The following is a 16,305-nucleotide window of genomic DNA, read 5'->3' as shown; positions in this document are numbered from 1 at the left end:
AGTATTTCAAGTGTCATACCCGGTTGTTGGCAACCAGGGTAACGCGAGACGCGCTGAGCCGCTCGACGACATTCAACTGTGTGTGAGAAATATAGCAAGTGAATTGCTAATCATTTGTGCCATTGCTGAAATAAATCAATCAAATTAAAGGAAAGTGTGTGTCAGTGATTTCACGGAGAATACTTTCACTCAACGATCCTGCTCAGAGTTCCAACTCTTTAGGTTTGGCGAACCTGATTCCTAATAATAACGTTTTAGTCCATCCGGGATACAACATTCCTTTTAGGCTTTTATACATTTCATCCAACGCTGCTCTAGTTTGTTGATCCTTTCTGAATAATATGATTAGTCCAACTATGCAAAATAGGCATTTGTTTTCACAATTATCTCCTCGTTTGAATGAAATTTCCTTCCTGCTAATTATTTCTTCGCATTGGGGAATAAGTAATAGTCCGAGGGAGGCAAATCTGGAAAATAGGGGAGATGCAGAATGAGTTGGAACCGTAACTCCATCAATTTTGTCACAACTCTGGAGGAGTGAGCTGATGCGTTGTTGTGGAATGGAAAAGGACTTTCTTGTGGTTCAATCATGTAGCTTTTTCTTGCACCTCGGTTTTCAAACGGTCCAATAATGATGAATAATATTCACCTGTAATAGTCTTATCCTTTTGCATATAGTCGATGAATATTATTCCTTGCGAATCCCAAAAAACAGTCGCCATAATCTTCCCGGCCCAAGGAATGGTCTTCGCCTTCTTTAGTGCAGATTCCCCGCTGGCAATCCAAGCAATTGTTTGGACTGTTCTTTGATCTCAGGCGTGTAGTGGTGTATCCATGTTTCATCCACAGTGACGAAACACCTAAAGTCCTGTGGATTTTGCTAGAACAGCTGCAAACATTCCTTGGAATACTTCACATGATTTTGTTTTTGATCACAGGTAATTGTGAGCAATCGCGGCATCCATCTTGCAGATAATTTTTTCATACCCAAATGTTGATGCAAAATATTATGTACCCGTTCACTCGAGAGAGATGTCCACAGCACTAGTAATCTCACGCACCTTGATTCTTCTCATCATCCATTACCATATCATGGATTTCAATGATTTCTGGAGTAATAGCCTCAACAGTGCGTCCAGAACGTTTAGTGTCACTTGTGCTCATATGGCCACTCCGAAACGTTTGAAATCATTTATAAACTGTTCTAATCGAAGGTGCATATTCACCATAATGTTTATCAAGTTTTTTTCTCTTGAGGCGATTTGCCTTTCATAAAGTAATGCTTAATCAGCATACGAAATTCTTTCATCCATTTTTTAGAAATCACTCGACTTCCTCGATTCAGACGAACGCTAAGTACAGAGAAATATTATAGATCAATTTGATTGAAACTTGTTGTGTATTCTTCCAAGAGATGCTACTAATTGAAAATAACTTCGATACACACCAGTGATGCTATCTTTCTGACTTTGCACGGACTTTTCAAACCGCCTTCGTATAAGTTTTACAGAAAAGTGTTTTAAATAAAAGTTGGAGAGTTTGAAAAATCAATTTACTGATCTTATCAGCTTGATCTTGAGTGGCGTCGCCAAGGTCAGATCAAGGTCATATCAATTTTTTTAAACAGGATTCCCTAACTTTATTGTACATTTTTGTAGCTTACTTCGAGAGCTTTTTAAAACACTATAAAAAAAAATATTTTTTCGTTAAGTACTTTCTGAGCTATGAATTTGAATTTGATATGCAATTTGAAATATAATAATTTGAAATAATTTGAAATAATAAAGTGTCTCATAAACTATTTTTTGGCAACTATATGTTAATACTTTTATACACAGAATAGTGAGATGAATCAATTAGTGTAAAAGAAATACAATATATTGCTGTTTAAAAAAAAATGGTGATTTGCAATATGCAATGATGTATCTTTTTTAAAAAACAATTATGTATTTTCTTTACACTATTTGATTTATTTCATTATTCTGTGCATAAAAGTATTAAGATATGCCAAAACTGAAGAGTTTACGAGATCTTTTATACTTTGCATATTAAAAATCAAATTGCATATTATATTTAAGCTTCATAACTCAGAAAATCTCATAACTTACTAAAAAGTTTTTTATTATACATATAGTTATTTTATTATACATATAGTGTTTTGAAGAACCATCGAGATCAGCTACAAAAATATGTAATCGAGATGGAGATTGCCATTTAAAAAGACAAATTTGAAATTTCTAAATGTCTTCACTTATAAAAAAAATGTATGCACTATGTAATGATCCCCTCGAAGTTATGCAACTTTTGTATATAATAATTTTTTATACAACTTAAGATTTACAAGTTTTTCGAGATATGCAAGTTAGGTGCCTTACCCTGTATACAGATAATATATAATACGTTTATTAAAATGATTATATCCAGTAAATACGAAATTACAAGAACAAAAAATATAAAAATTCATGTATTATCAACTTTTAAGAAAAGGCATGTAAAATCGATTATTCGTACCTCTCGAAATTTTAATATTGTTGCCTCTTTTCCAAGATGATTCTCTCGTTGCACTAATGGCCTTGTGAGCGGCTGTCATTGTCATTTTGACGGATGTGTGAGTTAAATATATTAAAAGATTAATAGTATTATTTATATTAATTTATGCTTTTGTTTAAAAAGTATATAGCATGCGCATAGCGCGCGTCTGTGATAGATAATCCCAAATAAAAAGGAAGGTGTGCGTCACAGCGAGACCCGACCATGAACCAGTTATGAAAATTCGCAATTATTATTTTTGCAAAAAATATCACCTCAGCCAGGAATCGAAATCTGGATCTCCTTACTGGGCAGGCATCATATCCTTCCGACCAGAGACATGTGATGATGTTTATTGCAATAATGTGTTTAGAACAACACGTTAAACAATCCAACACTATTCATTATACACTATTGATAGCTTTATTGTTCCCCTTGAGGTTACAATCATTCTATAACATACCCATAACCATACATAATCTTATATAACTTATATAACCTTATATATTATCTTATATAACTTTATATATTACATCTTAGTCTAAACTTAAAACTATTCTTCTATAAACTATAAAAGCTATTTGCATGCTCACCCTATCTCTCTCCCTCTCTAGCTCTTTTGTGGCTCAATAGACTTCTGTTTTCGTTTACAATCTTTACTCTGTCATCACACTCATCCTTCCTCTCTTCATTTATTCCCCCACTTTCTTCGTCCCTTCTCTTCGTCTCCTTCTCCACTCTCCTCAACCATCCCTCTCCCTTCTTCTCCTTTCTCAATATCCTTTTATATACCTCCTGTCAATTTCCCTCTTTCTTCTCCTAATTTTTGTACTCTTTCCATATATGCTCCAAAGTCTCTATGTCCATCCCGCACAATCTACATCTTCTCTTTTCCTCTTCCTCCCCGTATCTCCCTTTCAGCATTTTATTTCCTAGCCTGAACCTATTCTCTTTCATCTACTTTCTCCCTTATCTTTTTCTAAATAATTCCTTCTCTGTTCACCCATCCATATCATTTGCTATATCTTGCCATTTCTCCCATCTTTCCTCCTTCTGTCTTATTTTATCCCTTTCAATCAATTCTTCAAAGCTCATCCTACTCTTCACCCTTTGTCTCTCCTAATCCTGCACTTCCACCCTCCTATCTTTAAAGAACTTATTTCTCTCCTTTTCCCATTTCGACAAATTCCTCCTTTTTTCTACATGATCTCTCATTTCCCTTACACACATCTTCACTAATACACTTTCTTTTTCCTCATCCTCTCTTCAAATCCTTATGTTCTTCTCCCTGCTTTGCTTCTTCCTATCAGATTCCTTTGTATTTCCTCCCTCACTAAGTATCCCGACGTTTTATCTACTCCTAAAATCTATCTTAGAAATCTCTCGTGCATCTTCTCCACCCCCTTCCTTTCTTTCCCCTTATCATTGCTCCATATCCCATCACTGTCTATACCAGGGTGTCAAACATCCAGATTCTTCTCTTCCAATCCTTTCCAAACTTTCTTTTCTCATACCTGTCACCACCACTGCCTTTGCTACCCTTTTTCTCATATGTGTCTCTTAGCCTCCATTTCTATTAAGTGTACAAAAAAGTTCTGAGCTTTTTTTTGTAAAATTCAATCTTTATTCAAAAACAAAAAAAAATATTAATCAGCAAAATATTCCCCGTTTGCATCAACGATCTTTTGCCATCTTTCGGGTAGCTTGCGAATTCCTTGACGATAGAAGCTCACCGGCTTCGAAGCGATAAAGTCATCAATGCATTTTCGTATCTCTTCAAATCTCACGAAATGTGTATCAGCCAAATAATGCTGCAGCGACCGGAATAGGTAGTAATCGGAAGGCGCCATGTCTGGGCTATACGCCGCGTGCGGGAGAAGTTCCCAGCCTAACGCAAAGATATGGTCCTGAGTCGCTTTCGCAACATGTGGTCGAGCATTGTCATGAAGCAAGATCACTTTACATCACGTCCTTGGCCAGTAAATGGCCTCTTTTTTTCTAATGCATCGCTCAAATTGGTCAATTGTTGTTGGTCTGCCGTGATTGTTTCACCCGGTTGTAACAACTCGTAATACAACACACCTTTCCAATCCCATCAGATACAGAGCAAAACCTTCTTGGCTTAGATATTAGGTTTTGGCGTCGATGTCGAAGGTTGACCAGGGTCAACCCATGATTTTCTGACGTTTAGGGTTATCATAAAGAATCCACTTTTCATCGCCTGTAATGATTTTGTGTAGAAAATCTTTTTTTCGGAACTTTGAAAGCAAAGTGAGTGCAGTGTCACGCCGACGATTTTTGTTGTCTTCGAACAATTCATGCGGAACCCATCTGCCTTCCTTCTGAACCTTTTCCATCGTATGTAAACGTACGGAAATGGTTCGCTGCGTAACGCCAAGCTGTTCTGCAAGCTCCTTTTCAGTTTGCACAGAGTTTATATCCAGCAGTGCTTGCAATTCGTCCGTTTCAATCTTTTGAGGGCGTCCAACACGCGGTTCATCTTCAATACTGAAATCTCCTTGGCGAAATTTTTGATACCATCTTTTACATGTAGTATGACTTACAGCGTTCTCTCCATATGCAGCACAAATCATTGCAGTAGCTTCAGCAGCATTTTTCTTCAGATGAAACGCAAAGTGGATGGAAAATCGAATATGCTCTTTTGTTATTGCCATCGTGAACTTGATACTACTTGATTTTTGAGGTTATGTGCATCAAACGCCAAATCGTATAGCATTTTAGAAGGCCAAATGTCAACGCTTTAAAACCGCAAAAGGGCGGGAAGATATATAAAATTTAAATTGTTATTTCGGTTCTATGAAATCTAAAGCTCAGAACTTTTTTGTACACCTATAATATAAATATAATATAATATATAATATAATATGTATATACGTATATCGGATACGCTCTCGCTTCTCTCGAACGCATAACACATAGTGTAATATGAAATATAGAATAAACTTCTTCATTCTTATGAGAATGCAATTGATAATTTTTTCTTGTTTTTCTGATTGTTTATAAATAATTTATTTGTAATAACCAGTACTGTCAGAACTGACGCTTCTGGCATTCATTTTGCAAGTACCATCAGAACAGAAGCTTCTGATTATAATTTTTATCAGTACCGTTTAAATAGACGCTTCTGACATTGACGACTTTTCATCATTGCACTAATTATAAAAATATAATTGTGGATAAAATAGTTATGAAAAAAGCGCTTTCTTCAGAGCACGTTACTTCGTGTCACGCTCTGTTTCGATTTTGATTATTTTGACCATACCACGGCGAGACACGCACACAAAAGACGAAACACGTACATGTGTGCTCAACATTCGGCAACGTTGGGTTGGCCAAAAAGAATAGAAATATCATCCTACTCTCTCGCACCAAAGCGCGGTGAGTAGAGAATAGGAATATCGTTGTACTCTCTCGCGTTTGCGACGCGTATGAGAAGGAAATAGAAATATTCTCGTACTCTTTCGCGCAGTATGCGCCATGCAATGGTCCAGCGTCTTTTGATTATCGTTCATTATTGCTAACGTAGTATAGTGAATGAATTAAAAAGAATAAACAGACATTAACAGACATGCATGAAAAGAAATGAAAATCGTTATATATAATTATATATAATTTTATGTATAAAAATTATAATTGTGTAATAAATAAAAATGTGTATGTAGTTATTTTCTCAGTATAAATGTATAATACATATTCCGAAAATCTCTAAGAAATTCACAGTTTTGAGTAACTAATTACAAATTCGACAAGACATTTATTGAACGATAAATGAAATAATCAAATTATATTACTTCTTTTTTCTTTCTCCTTTTTATTTGATATAAGCAAAAATATGCGTAACTTGTTGAATTTGTAATTAATTATCCGAAATATAGTAAATTTTTCATTTCTAAGAATCGGAATTTATACAATAAGATTGTAATAAGAAAATAATTTCATATTTATTCTTACTCATTTTATTATTACTCTTCAGTTATTATAATCTTAAAAATCTTATAAAATTATATAACAGGTTATTGTAATATATAAAGCATATGATTATATATAACAATTTTTCGAATTTCTTCATACATCGATTCTATATCTGTTTACTCTTTTTAATTCATAATGTATTTATCAATGATCGGTGATCAAGTAACGTCGGAGACGCTCGACAATCGCACAATGCATGGAGCGCGAAAGAGTACGATAACATTTCCTTCTCATACGCGTCGCGAGCGCGAGAGAGTACAATATTTCTATTCTCTACTCACGGCGCTTCAGTGCGAGAGAATAGGATGATATTTCTATTCTCTTCAGCCAACCCAATGTTGCCGAGCGCACATGTATCTGTCTCATCTTGTGTGTGTATGCGTATGTACGCCTCACATCGGCCTATATTGCAGCGGCCGATTTCGAGAAAAAATTTATCCGAAAAATATTTGATGAATAAATTTATCCGAAATATATTTGATGTGTGATAATAAACAAGAGAATTAATTATGTAATAAATTGTGTATGTAATAACACAATAAAGTACAGTCCTTTTCGCAAATGCCTGTATACGCACGTTTTGTTAACTATTTCGTGTATACATCAGAAATATTAGAATCGAAACAATGGTCAATGGAATTCTGCATTTATAGAGTGGCAATGTGTCACTTGCCATGCGAAGAGCCCGGGTTCGATCCCCAGTCACTCTCGGTTAGGAGATGCTACGTACTCCTGCTTTCTTTTTTTTTTATCTTTCTTACAACATGAAATATACGACTGATAAATTTAGTTAGAATAAAAATTTTTTAACAACATTTTGTTTGCAAAATCGTTATGGCGCTATATATTTATAAATTTTTATCATGGTATTTTAAAAACATGAATAATTTATATATAATTGAACGTTACAAATATGTAATATATATATATGTACTGTGGCGACGCGCAGCTCACCGCGCGCTACGTTACTGACGTGCACCCCCTGCGTATCGCGTGGGCCTAGCTTCGCGGGTAGTAGCGGCGCTCGCCGTTAGACGCCTGACCCTATCACTGAGTTCTCGCGCATTCAGAATACGGTCGCGCGGAATATTTAAGAAGGCGCGCGACTACTCATCGACATTCCCGTCCGCCATCGAATCATTACGTGAAAACACATCTCGAACACATAGGACATTTTCGATCGCAAGGTTTACTACTTCGACCGCAAGGTCCGCTCTGTTTCTTGACTGCAAGGTCTTCCGCTCTGTGACCGAAAGGTCCTCCTGACCGCAAGGTCCCAGTTTCGGGAAATCTCTTCCCGAATTCAAGAAGAAACGATCGGAAGGTATTCAAGAAACAAGACGCATCCCAGCTGGGACCCAACGATTCGCCGGCCGATCCGGAAAGCCGGAAAGCGACGTCGCACGACGTCATCTTCAGTTGTCATCGTCTCCTCTTCCTCGTCGACTTCATCATCGACTAGTTCCAGCTCCTTCTCCTCATCGTCTTCCTCATCTATCATTTACGAGACGAAGGGTTGTCTCTAAGAACAAATTCGTCTCCGAGCGAGCAAATACACGGTCACCTCAACAGCATCTTGATCGCCCACTGACACCAGAGAAGCATCTAAAGGCCCTCTCCCCCTTGCAGGAGCTCCAGGAAAAAGCGGCCCCTCAGGTTCCGGCGTGGAGATTAATTCCAATTACCAGGATCCCTCCGACAGCAACACCACTCCGCGATCACCGACCCTGAAAAGTGGACCAAGGGACGCAACAGAGAACAACCGACGGACATTCGCAGACATCGAGACAGGGGACAAGGAGCCAAGCAGCGCAGAAAGGAGTGACGAGCACTCCTCTTCCCACGTTAGCAAGAACTAACGTCCTCTCGCGCCTACCAGAGCCACAAATTCTCCCACAAGGGAACAATCTCTCAGGTCGCAAGACCTTCTCGATTGCAAAGCCTCCGGTCGCAAGATCCTCTCGACTGCAAAGCTCTCGGTCGCGAGACCGTGTTTAACGGTGACTCTTCATCTGCAAGACACTCACACAGTCACACGCGAGCACACATAACGCGGATAATCACTCGCGGATAATCACACACATATATCTCGAATCATATATACTTACTTTGTAAAAAATGTGTAAATATATAACGAACTAAGCACTGAACCGCACCCTTCCTTTATTTTCCTATCCTCTAAACGATAAAAATTGATGGCAGATGACAGTAATTAATACATTTTCTCCCTTTTCTCACGAAAGTACATTATTTGTTTGTATATATATATATATATATATATATATATATATATATAAATATAATTATATATAATGTACATATATACACATATTTGTAATTATATATAAATTGTTCATATTTTTTAAAGATATAATTGTACCATGATAAAAATGTACAAATATAGCGCCATGACGATTTTACAAATAAAATGTTATTAAAAATTTTTTATTGTAATTAAATTTATTAATCGTATATTTTATGTTATAGGAAAAATAAAAAAAAGCAAGTAAAAGTAGATAACATCTCCTAACGGAGAGTGGCTGGGGATCAAACCCGGGCTCTTCGCATGACGAGTCTAATCCATTGCCACTCTACCAATGCAAAATTCCGTTGATGATTGCTTTGATTCTGATATTTCTGATGTATGCACGATTGAAATAGTTAACAAAACGTGCATATACAGACATTTATGAAAAGGACTATATTTTATTACATTATTACATACACAATTTATTACATAATTCAGTCTCTTAATTGCTATCGCATATTAAATTTATTTCTGATAAATTTATTTCTCGAAATCAGTCATTGTAATATAGGACCGACGTGAGGTGTAAACAAACATACATACACGCGCGCCTGCCCGCCCGCACGCACGCACGCACGCACGCACGCACGCACGCACGCACGCACGCACGCACGCACGCACGCACGCACGCACGCACGCACGCACGCACGCACGCACGCACGCACGCACGCACGCACGCACGCACGCACGCACGCACGCACGCACGCACGCACGCACGCACGCACGCACGCACGCACGCACGCACGCACGCACGCACGCACGCACGCACGCACGCACGCACGCACGCACGCACGCACGCACGCACGCACGCACGCACGCACGCACGCACGCACGCACGCACGCACGCACGCACGCACGCACGCACGCACGCACGCACGCACGCACGCACGCACGCACGCACGCACGCACGCACGCACGCACGCACGCACGCACGCACGCACGCACGCACGCACGCACGCACGCACGCACGCACGCACGCACGCACGCACGCACGCACGCACGCACGCACGCACGCACGCACGCACGCACGCACGCACGCACGCACGCACGCACGCACGCACGCACGCACGCACGCACGCACGCACGCACGCACGCACGCACGCACGCACGCACGCACGCACGCACGCACGCACGCACGCACGCACGCACGCACGCACGCACGCACGCACGCACGCACGCACGCACGCACGCACGCACGCACGCACGCACGCACGCACGCACGCACGCACGCACGCACGCACGCACGCACGCACGCACGCACGCACGCACGCACGCACGCACGCACGCACGTACACGTGCTTGGCAACATCGAGTTGGCAGAAGAAAATAGAAATATTATCCTATCTTTCTCTCGCACCAATGCGTTGTAAGTAAAGAATAGGAATATCGTTGTACTCTCTCGTGTTCTCGACGCGTATGAGAAGGAAATAGAAATATTATCTACTCTTTCGCACTCCATGCACCATGCGGTCGTCGATCGTCTCCGACGTTAGCTGGTCATTGCTTGTTATTGTTGATATTGTAGTGGATAATGCGTTGCCGGTCTATGATTTGATGAGGCTGATTTCTGAAAAGTCGGAGAAGCAGGAAGGTTGCAAGACAACTAAGTAATACCACCACGATTTGAAGTTCGATCGTCGCCAGCAAAGTCTCGCGACGTTCTGGCTTGGTCTCGTTTATTTGAACAGACGGATAATAATTTCTAGAATAGTCGTTATTTGACAAACATAAACACGAACGCGATATTTACATGGCTTACAGCTAATATCACAGAACAAAGAAAATCGAGACAATACAATGCCAAAAGGGTTTCGCGAACACGAAGAATGCGCGTGACAATTGCTATCTTGCGGAACGTACAATACCTGCAAGGGTACCGCGGACGCGAAGGAACGTTCGAGATTAGAAAACGCTGAAACAAAGAGAAAAAGAAACGCTGAAAAAGATCGTTCGCAAAAGAAGAGGCGGATTGCCGGAAGACGCACGCTGCGTAGCCACGCGGAACGCTCGCGAATCGTAGGAGATCGCGGGCGGCTGCCGCACGCGTAATGCTGATTAAACACTAAAAAGATGCAACGAAGACGAGTATGAGATGCAACGCGGACGCGGGTAAAACAGAGCACACGCGAAAGAGAAACGCAGAGAGCGAGACGCGGAACTTTGACGATTGCATAGAACGCGGATAAAACGCAGAATAAGACGGGATGGAACAGACAAAGACGCGGATAAAATGCACGCAGATCACGAATAGGATACACACTTGCGAGCGAGAGAGAATCATAAGCCGACCGCGCGCGAGCGAGAGAGAAAAGCGACGGATCACACGCGAGCAAGAAAGAGAGGCAGCACACGCGCGAGCGAGAAAGAGAGAGAAAACCAGCCGGTCACACACAAGCGAGAGAGAAAGAACGAGCGCATCAGTGACTCGTGCGCAGGTGAGAGAGGTTGAGGCGCACGTGGTCGCCCGACACAGACGATCGCGACACCGCACAGAATCCGGCACATGCGCGACACTCGATACTAAACAGAGCGCGGACACACACTCGCACGACACGGACGACCGCGATCATATCTGGAACTCTCTCTCTCTCTCTCTCTCTCTCTCTCTCTCTCTCTCTCTCTCTCTCTCTCTCTCTCTCTCTCTCTCTGCGCCAGACGTGTGCTTGTCTGCGCGTCCGAAGACACAAGAAACCACGTAAAATGGCCACTCAACACAATGTGTCTGACGGGGAAGAAGGCGGAAGTTACCACTGGTCGTGATATAATCGTCTGCTTCCTCGATGGGCGGTGGCGCTCGGCGGCGGGTGCGCCAAGCGGCGCAGCGGAAGTAGGTGGCAAGGGCGCCACAATATATACAGTACGAAAAAAGAGTAAGTAGATATAGAATCGATGTATGAAGAAATTCGAAAATTGTATTATATATAATCATATGCTTCTTATCTGTTATATAATTTTATAATAAGATTTATAATAACTGAAAAGTATAATAATAAAATGAGTAAGAATAAATACGAAATTATTCTTATTACAATCTCATTGTATATATTCCGACTCTTAGAAATGGAAAATTTACTATATTTCAGATAATTAATTACAAATTCAATAAGTTACGCATATTTTTGCTTATATCAAATAAAAAGGAGAAAGAAAAAAGAAGTAATATAATTTGATTATTTTATTTATCGTTCAATAAATGTCTTGTCGAATTTGTAATTAATTACTCAAAACTGTGAATTTCTTACAGATTTTCGGAATATGTATTATACATTTATACTGAGAAAATAACTACATACACATTTTTATTTATTACAAAATTATAATTTTTATACATAAAATTATGTATAATTATATATAACGATTTTCATTTCTCTTCATGCATTGTTAATGTCTGTTTATTCCTTTCAATTCATTCACTATAGTACGTTAGCAATAGTGAACGATAATCAAAAGACGCTGAACCATCGCATGGCGCATATTGCGCGAAAGAGTACAAGAATATTTCTTTCTTCTTTTGACACACGTCTCGAGCGCGAGATAGTATGATAGTATTTTTATTTTCTTCCATAGTAGTTGAGACGTCGAGCGTATATGTACGTCTCGTCCTTTGTGTACGCGCCTCATGTAGTTTTTTTTTAAATTACAAAATTGGTCCTTCCATCGCCCACTCCCGTGAGAACGCATCCAATATATTTTTGTCCGTCTCTCCGTATCTAGTTTAGAACTTTTACATTTGTAATTATCAATATCGTCTGAACAGACATTTTTGATTTTTAATACAGTACCTTCCGAATAGACGCATCTGTTATTAATTTTACTAATGCAGTCTGACTGGATACTTCTGATTTTTTTTTATTATTGAAACCGTTCAAATGGAAGCTTTTATTCTTTAATTTGTCGAAACGGACATTTTTTATTTTTATTATTAGCACCGTTCGAAAAGAACGAAATGAAGGACTTTGATTGGTCCATTCTTTTATGCCTTACACGTTATGCAAGGGAGAAATACGATATCAAAAAAGATCTATGGATCAACTGTATGCGTATTCTCATTTCTCACTTCGACGGAATAAAAATGAAGGACTCTGATTGGTTCATTCTTTCATGTCTTATACGTTATGCAAGGGAGAAACACGATGTCTTATTTCAACGAATATAAAAATTTTACAGCTTTGTATGTCGCTTTGTACGCCGTGATTTTATGGTAAATGGCGTTGCAATCTGATTCTGAAAGACAAGGATGAGTACACGAAAAGAAAGACGAACGATGTCGTCGAAATGAGAAATGATTATACACATTTTGTTCACGCATAGATCTTTTTTGTTAGGCTTTTGATTGTAATTTTACCAGCTCAGTATTGTTCTTTAAAGTTGTAACGGAGCGCATCCCTCCGCTCCGTTCCTCCTCCGATTTTCCCCCGACCGACCATCTGTCGGGGACTGCCGAACAACAGGCGGAGTGCGGCAGTGGCTGCAAGAGGTATTTATGCCTTCCTTTTTTAATCATTATCAATTCGCGAACTCCGAAGCATCGGAGAATACCACGAAAATATGTCTGTTTTCGTGGTATTTCCTCGCACCGCGCCACGCGTCGCGCCACCAAGCGCTAGCGCATCCCGCGCCGCACCATGCACCGTATCATCGAGCGTAAATGCGTCCCGCGCCGCACCGACGCCGCGCCACGCAAGCGAGCGAGCATCCCGCACCGCGCCACGATCGCATCTACAAGCGTGACCACCCCCGCACCGCGCCGTTACCTTCCCACCGAATTCCTTCCCTACTCTTAAACATCTCCCGCTCCTATTCCTTATAATCCCCAAAAAACCAATTATATCCGATCCTTTTTTTCCGCTCCTGGGAAGAGGGATGTTAACCCCGAGATCGACTAATCCGACCGATTCGACCGAAAATACCGAGGTCGATCTCGGGTATAAAAAGGCATCGCTCTCCACAGGAAATCACTCCTCCTGTTCCTCGCTCGTTTTCCGAGAGCACGTCTCAAGGAAGCGAGCATCCGAAGCCGGTAGAAAGCCTGAGTTTTGTTGAGGCCCTCCCCAACGCGCCAAGTTCGCTTGGCCTGGTCGAAAGCCGTATCTCCGAATCTCTCACGGCAAGCCGAAAGCTGTTAGGGTCTCCCCAGCGCGTCGAGTTCACTCGATCCGACTCCGCCGTTCCTGAGATTTCTCCGCCGAGTATCGGGGTTCTCCCCGATACTACCGTTCCTTTCCGAGCACCGGGATAGGAGCACGCCCTGATCGGCCGAGTACACTCGGCACTGACGCCTCTTTCTCCGCACACAGCTGGGGCCCTCTCCGGCTGGCCGAGAGTTCACTCGGTACTCACTGAGACAGACGAGGGGTACATCCCCCGTCAGCCGAGCCCTCTCGGCAGGGAACGGGTCCGCACGTTTTCCGATCTAAACGATCAAACGCCCTCGCGAATACATCACCCTCGTGACAGCGCTTTAACATCACCGGCGATTTAAAGATCCACGGCGAGCACGTGCGACACCGCTGCCGCCGCGCGCGCCCCGCGCCACTGAACTTCACGCAGCAAACAGTATCGCATTGACCGCTGAAGCGATACCGCATTTGTACACTCAACCATACGCGCGCCGATCGCCGTCCACGGCCACGACCATTCGCGAAGATCGGTGCATTCCAACGCACCGTTCCCTATCCGTTCCCCGTTCTGTGAATAAATTATTGTTGCAATACACATCTAACAACAATAAGCAAATTTCTGTCTCCAGCGTCCTCGCTTCCTCCTCCTGGTAACCGACTAACCGCTCTCCGCGCGAGAAAGCGAGACCGTTTTAAAATAATCCGAAGTTCGGAACTATATCATTTTGTACATATAAAGCTGCAAAACTTTTATATTCGTCGAAATAAGACATCGTGTTTCTCCCTTGCATAACGTGTAAGGCATGAAAGAATGGACCAATCAGAGTCTTTCATTCTCATTCCGTCAAAATGAGAAATGATATACGCATACTGTTGATGCATAGATCTTTTTTGTTAGGCTTCAGATTGTAATTTTACAAGCTCAGTATTGTTCTTTAAAGTAATTCAAACTGCGGAACTATATCATTTTGTTCATACGGGACTGTGAAACTTATATATATATATATATATATATATATATACAAGTAGTAATACTAGGCCGGTTCTAACCCAGGAGCTCTGAGCGGGGTGCGGGTGTGCGGGGTAACTCGGGGACGCGGGGGTAAAGGAGAGGGGGTAACTGGTAGGCACGGGGAAGGGAGAATGCTTTGTCGATGATCCTTTGGAATGTACTTTTGAGGGGGAAGGGGAGGAGGGGGTCTTTTTTTTGTCTAGGAAGAGCTGTTAGAAAAGATATTTTTTTGTAGAAATTGACATAGGAAAAAAAGCGCCGATATTCCGGCTGCTATGTATTTAAACAAATTGCTATTTGGGAGATTTATAATGATGTCCCGAATTAGAAAAAATATTGACGACTGTACGTGTCAGCATGTTAAGAGAAGCGCCGATACTCCGGCTGCAATAAACAAATGTACGTGTCGCAACGTGTTAGTTTCGAACAATCTCAAAAATCCGTTATTTAATGAAAATAATGTACCTAAACAAATTCGAAAGATTTATAATGATGTCCCGATTTAAAAAAAATAGCATTGACAATTGTACGTGTTATAGCATGGTAAGAGAAGCGCCAATAATTCGGCTGCTAAAGAAATGTATATGTTGTAACGAGCTAATTTCGAACAATCTCGAAAAATTCATTATTCAATAAAAATAAGTCGGTAAATGGACACTTCTTCTCTCTTAATTTTTTTCTAATAATAAATATTGAAACATGTTCGTTCCTGTTTGGTCAAGTCCAAGTTTTCACGTAAGAGCCAAATAAATTTTGACAGTGACACGGAACGGAAATTATAAAACTGAATACGATTTTTTATCGATGTTACACCGATAAATAATATTCCATCATAAATACTAAGTTTCTTTCTTTTTATGTTGAAAAAAACTATTTCCGGATATCAATTGATATTATTCCAACTGTTAATTTCAAGTTATGCTGTCTTTAAAAAAAAGTCATCAAATCTTTTCTATTGAATCTTCTTATCGGAGAAAAATTGGAGATAAAAAAAACGGGAAAACTTGGGCTGCTACAAAAAATCAAAATTGTGACTCGAAAACTTATGACCATGCTTCGAGTTCGACAAAGGGACAATGAAATTATAGACGATATATATATATAGTAGATCCTTGGGCACACAGAATCACAGTAGATCTCGGAAGTCTCGAAACGAATATCGATCGCGATACTGTGTAAGAAAAATAGTTGACGATGAATAATGTGTTAAATATAGAAAATGTGTTTAATATAAACATGGAAAACCTCAGGAATATAGTGGACGAAGAGTTTGGAGATGAACTAGAAATGGAGATTAATAATATTGACAATATTAACATTGACATTGAAGACGAAGATGAACA

At 40.6% G+C, this 16,305-nt stretch overlaps 1 long non-coding RNA gene across 1 annotated transcript in view; it reads left to right on the top strand.

Annotated features, from left to right (window-relative positions):
* The window catches only part of LOC148936005 (uncharacterized), an 86,657-nt gene that overhangs the window by 47,512 nt on the left and 22,840 nt on the right, over nucleotides 1-16,305 (top strand). The gene's annotated exons all lie outside the window — the stretch shown is intronic.

Source organism: Pogonomyrmex barbatus, unplaced genomic scaffold, assembly GCF_055798465.1.
Source record: "Pogonomyrmex barbatus isolate J1 unplaced genomic scaffold, ASM5579846v1 scaffold3, whole genome shotgun sequence".
Classification (NCBI taxonomy): domain Eukaryota; kingdom Metazoa; phylum Arthropoda; class Insecta; order Hymenoptera; family Formicidae; genus Pogonomyrmex; species Pogonomyrmex barbatus.
Note: the sequence above shows the minus strand (reverse complement) of the source record. Positions and strands in the feature narration are given on the sequence as shown.